Here is a 6,000-nt window from a genome sequence, read left to right as displayed (position 1 = left end):
TAAATAAGTTTTAATGGTCTGTTGCAGCAGAGGTTTTAGTAGAAAATTGGTTCAGAATATTATTAGTCAACATAAACAATGTATATTAGTTTCCTGCTTGAGGCCTTGAGTTGTGTATTATTTTTATTCTCTTAAATCTACTTGTAACTAACCATTAGAGTTGTTCTGCCCTAAAATGGCTAGATAGCATTTGGGGCTGATAGGTTGTCTACCACAGCGTTCTCTCTGCAAAGGAAAGAAAGACATTATGGCAGTTAGTGTCTTCAGCCAATATGGTTTGCAGGTCTACCTGGGAGCTCTTTAAAATGGGATCTGTAAGCACTAAAGAGCTTGGGGCAGTGGAAAAACCAGGATCCCTGGAGTCAGACTGTTTCAGGCACTGAAGCCCTGGGGAAGTTATTTGACTTCTTTGAGTTTCACTCTGTTCAGTGTAAACAACACAGACCCACCTCTCAGAGCATATAATGAGCGTTTGTAGAAAATACATTATAAGGTGATTCCACTCGCACCATATCAAGTGTGAAGAAATTCACTCAGCAGGGAAGTCTTCATTTTTAAAATGATTTTTAAAAAGCCAAAGCAAATGAACTAGATTAGATCTAAGATCGGATTAAAGGTGTCTGGGGCTTTTAATTATGAATTGTTTCAAGGAGAAGAAACTAAGTCCAAGGTAGTATCAAATTTGAAACACCAGTGGGAGGAAGTCAACGAGCAAAGAGGACCAGGCTTATAGGGGGACACATGAAGTTGAGTCTGAAGTGGATTCTCCCTTCCCTGGCCCTTTCTTTGCTCTGAACTCACATACTTCCTTTCATTCTGAGGTTTGTTGGTTTTTAAATATACATAAATTATTTTCCATTTAGTGTTTATTATTGTTATTTTTAGTAAGCTCTTTTTTTTTAAGTAGGCTTAGACTCATGACCCTGAGATCAAGAGTCACACACACCCTGCATTGAGCCAGCCAGGCACCCCTATTCTGAGGTTTTGAAACAAAACAAAACAAGGACAGTCCCTGCAACAGCTGGAGAAGCTTTTGAATTTTCTCTGAAATAGGAACTGACTTGACCAAAAGAATGACTTCCTGCATGTGCTGTACCCATTCAAGATAGAGAAACGACCCAGAAGATTCCTAGGGCAGTGAAACTACTTTGTATGATACCACAATGGTGGACACAGGTCATTATACATTTGTCCAGACCCATGCACGCTAGGACACCGAGAGAGAACCCTGATGCAAACTGTGGACTTTGGGTGGTAATGATGTGTATGTGTAGGTTCATCAGTTGTGACAAATGTGCACTGTGGCGTGGAATGCCCACAGTGGGAGAGGTTGTGTGTGCATGGTGATGGGAGGTATATGGGAACTCTGTATTTTCTGCTCAATCTTGCCATTAACTTAAAACTAGTCTAAAAATAAGGTATACTCATTTGAAAATAAATTTTTAAAAGGGAGGCACATACAAAAAACAATAGTAATAAGGTAACTGACTTTACTTAGCCAATACACTTCCTGATTGTGCTGTACCCATTAAGGACTAAATTATCTTGGTGGTCTAGTGCTCAACTGCAGAATTTCCTCTTATTGGTGGGGGTGCAAAATGTGTTACGGTCCCCCTGACAGGATGTCTTCATTTATTCTGGTATCTGTAAAGTCTGTATGAATCACCTAGGGATCTTGTTTATAATGTAGATTCTGATTAAGTAGTTTCGGAGATAGGTCTGAGATTCTGCATTTCTGAGAAGCCCCTTCATGCCTGGAGAATTTAGAGAACGTTTGGCAAACATGCATCCCCTTCCTTGCCTAGACTACTGCCTTTGCTGCCTGCCCAGAAATTCCCTATTAAAGAATGGTTCCTTTGAATAGTAAACACATTTCTCTGGTCAGTAGGATTCTCTTTTCTCTCAGTCTCGTTAGTGCTTTGCTTGAGGTTCTCGTGGAACAGAGCACATTCTTTGGCCATACTTGTATCTGTGTATATATCTTATTCCCTCACCCTGCCCCTCTCTACCTCCACTATCCCTAACCCTATGTTCTCACAGATTCCTGTGCTTTTCATTCATAGTCCTTATAACAACTCTGGTTGAATCATTATTTACATCGTTGCTTTTATGGGTGTCTTCCCTACTCAATCAAAAGCTCCATGAGGCCAAGTATCACGTCTGTATTGTACAACACCGTATTGCCGTCAATACCACAGCACCTGGCATGCAGCAGGTGCTCACTGAATATTTGTTGAACAGACTGTGAGGTTCTTGGGAACGGAAGCTTTGTATCCCAGCACAGGGCTCTGCACATACAATTCAGTACATAATTGCTGACCTAATGACAACAATCTCAGGAATGTTCAACAAACATGTTCTCATTCACTCAAGTCATTCAACAGGAATCTATTGACTAGCTACATAAGCCATGCCTGATTCTGTCATCAGAGATCTAACAGTATTCAGAGAATATAAATGTAAAAATAATTCATTTTTTCAAGATGGAGTTCTCTATCCTTGATTTAAGTTCACCTGTTTTTTAGACCAACAGGTCCTGAAGGCCATGGTTTACGCCTTTATAAAGGTTTTTAGGTAAGGAAGGTTTTTATGGAGGTTTTAAGGTTTTTAAGTGTCATATTATTAACTCAGGGATGGGGAAAGATGTGGGAAAGGAAGACTGAAGGCACAGAAAGCATTTGAGCGTGTTGCAACCATGCAACTGTGAGATGGTGGTCTGGGCTAGAGGAGAGGCTGTGGGGAGGAAGAGACTTGCACGGATGTGGGAGATATTTAGGGAATAAAATGAACAGAACAGAAACAGAAGCAAAGATGGACACATGGGACTGCAACAAACTTGAAAACATCAGAGGACACAATCACCAGAGTGAAAAAGCAGGTTGCAGAACGGGAGGAAATGTTTGCAACTCACAGATCTGATAAGGGGTTGATACCTAGAACATACAGGGAATGTCTACAACTCAGCCACCAGAAAATCAAATAACCCGGTTCAAAAATGGGCAAAGCATTTTATTTGCATGACATACAAATTACCAACAAGCATATGAAAAGATGTTCAGTATCACTAATTATCAGAGAAATGCAAATCACAACCACAATGAGGTCTCACTTCACACCCATTAGGGTAACTACTGTAAGAAAAACAACAACAGGGGCACCTGGGTGGCTCAGTTGGTTGGGCGACTGCCTTCGGCTCAGGTCATGATCCCAGGGTCCTGGGATGGAGCCCCGCATCGGGCTCCCTGCTCTGCAGGAAGCCTGCTTCTCCCTCTCCCACTCCCCCTGCTTGTGTTCCCTCTCTTGCTGTGTCTTCTCTGTCAAATAAATAAATAAAATCTTAAAAAAAAAAAAAGAAAAACAGCAACAAAAACCAGAAAATAAAACAAGCATTGGTGAGGACCGGGAGAAATCAGAACCCTTCTGCAGTGTATGGGATTGTAAAATGGTACAACTATGTGGAAAACAGTGTGGAGGTTCCACAAAAAGTTGAAAATAGAACTATCATATGATCCAGCAATCCCACTTTTGAATATACATCCATAAGAATTGAAAGCAGAATCCTGAAGAGATATTTGCACACGCATGAGCATAGTGGCACTATGAACAATAGCCAGGAGATGGAAGCAACCCACGTATCCCTCAACAGATGAACAGATAAACAAAATGTGGTATACACACATACCATGGAACACTGTTCAGCCTTAAAAAGGAAGAAAATTGTGTCACACGCTATATATAACATGATGAACCTTAAGGACATTACCTTAAGTGAAATAAGCTAGTCACAGAAAGACAAATACGGCACAATTCCACTTACACAAGATAACATAGAGTAGTCAAATTCATAGAGCCAAAGAGCAGAATGATGGTTGCCAGGGGCTGGGGGAGGGAGGAACGAGGAGTAGCTGTTTAAGGGCACAGGGTTTCAGTTTTGCAAGATGGAAAAGCTGTGATCTATTTCACAATAATGTGAATATATTTACCACTACTGAACTGTAGATTTAAAAATGGTAAGTGTTATGTTGTGTGGTTTTTTTTTTTTTTACCACAATAAAAAAAAATGAACAGGAACTGTGATTGAGTGGATGGGCTAGAAGGGGAAACAGGAAGACTTACACACGATGGGTCTAAATTTCGAGAGGAAAGCCTAGGATGGAGATACAGGTACACAACCAACCTGGAGAAATGGAGATAGAAGAGATCACCCAGAAAGACCGTGTGGAAAAATGAGAAGAGAATATCCTCTTTAGAACAAGGGCTGAAGAATACTCCCATCACAGGAAAAGGAAATGAGTGAGAATTTCAAGATAGCCTTCAAAGAAGATTGAGAACGAATGGAACATGGAACGGGGCGGGGGGAGAGACAGAGACAGAGAGAGAGTCCTATCGAGGAAGTCCAGGCAAGTAGGTGTGTTTCAGGGTGGAATGAGTCAACAGTATCAAAGGAGTACAACAAAGTAATGACTAAAGAATGTTCACTGGTAAATTGTATACAGTACACGGTGCATCATCAGTGACCCTGGCCAGGCTGGAGGAAGAGGGTAGTGGGTGTCAGGATATCATGGTGGGTGAATTCTCAGAGTCTACATGAAAATGAAGGCCAGAACATTCACAATCATACCCTTGTCTGATAGAGACCCCCTTCGTGAAGTTATATTTGTGACCATCTTGTATACTAAGGATGTTTGAAGATTCTTTAGAAAAAGTCTCAGTTGAGACATCTAGGCTTCAAAGCTTTAAATTTTTCGTGGTGTATTGGAGCCTCGAATTTAAGCACATTTCATGTTAGTTCATTGTCAAAGACACTATATGCAAACTGGAAACTCTCCTCCATGTGTAAAAGGTCTTGAGTCATTTGTCAGAAGAACCTCAGCAGATTCTATCACCATCTCTTATCCTTTTAGGCCTAAAGGAAAATTACTAATTTAGTGATAAGTAAATTTTTTTTTCTAAAAATAAAGAGTTAGAGATTTTGTTCTATCTAAGTATAAACCAAGAAGTTTGAGAAACTAAATGGAGTGGAGAGATTTTCAAAGTATGAACAAAACCAAAATTAATTTCATAAAAAATCAAGTACTCAGATGAACCTGCGCAGAAAGAAAGAAAAAAAAAATCAGGAAACTCACCAAAGTATTTTTTAGGAGCATTGGCCCTTTCGGGGTTAGAAGAGAACTTTTCAAACTCTTCAAAATATCATATAATTTCTAGAGTTCTTTGCGAGATGGTAATTTAGCGCCGGCTTCTGGCTCCTATCATCAAGATCAACCCTGGAGGAATTATAGAAATATCATGGATGCTAGAATTGACCAGGAAAAGTCTGAGAGCAACCCCTGGGAGAAGGCTATTTTGAACCTCTGTGTGTGTGTGTGTGTGTGTGTGTGTGTGTGTGTGTGTGTGTGTGTGTAGAGGTAGCTGCAGCCTGAGGCCAAGGGGCCTAGAATAACTGTAGAAGGTAATTAGGAGGAAAAAAGGTTAGATAGATAGATAGATAGATAGATAGATAGATAGATAGATGATAGGAGAGAGGGACAGAGAGAGAGAGAGAGAGGAGAATTGGGTTCTACTCTGCCTCCTCTACCCCACCCCATACACATGATTGCCAGGAGCAATGGTGCAGGAGTCCATAGAGATAAAACCAGGGCAGTAAGGACGATGAGTTAGGGAGTGTGTAGCCTCAGCCCTCCATCACCCCACCCTCCCTTCTCCAAACCCTCAGAGAGAATGATTTACTAAATAGGAAGTGCCCCCTTCCAAAATCTTTCTGGGGTACTGAAGATAAAAGCCCTGCCCTGAGGAGTGGCTTTGCTTGGGAGAGTTATACTAAACCGAAGTGTTTAACCATGATTTCCAGGTGTCTGATTCTGTTCACACTAATGCTGCTTTCCTTCACTCTCTTTGAGTTCATCCAGCTGATGTGAACTAGGATCTGGCTCTTGGCATTGGCCCAGCACAGAGTGTCTGGTATCTCCAGGGGAACCTGAGGCCCCTCACCAAAATCAC

This window comes from Zalophus californianus, chromosome 16 (genome assembly GCF_009762305.2).
Source record: "Zalophus californianus isolate mZalCal1 chromosome 16, mZalCal1.pri.v2, whole genome shotgun sequence".
Taxonomy (NCBI): Eukaryota; Metazoa; Chordata; class Mammalia; order Carnivora; family Otariidae; genus Zalophus; species Zalophus californianus.
The sequence above is the reverse complement of the archived record's forward strand: the minus strand, read 5'-3'. Positions refer to the sequence as shown.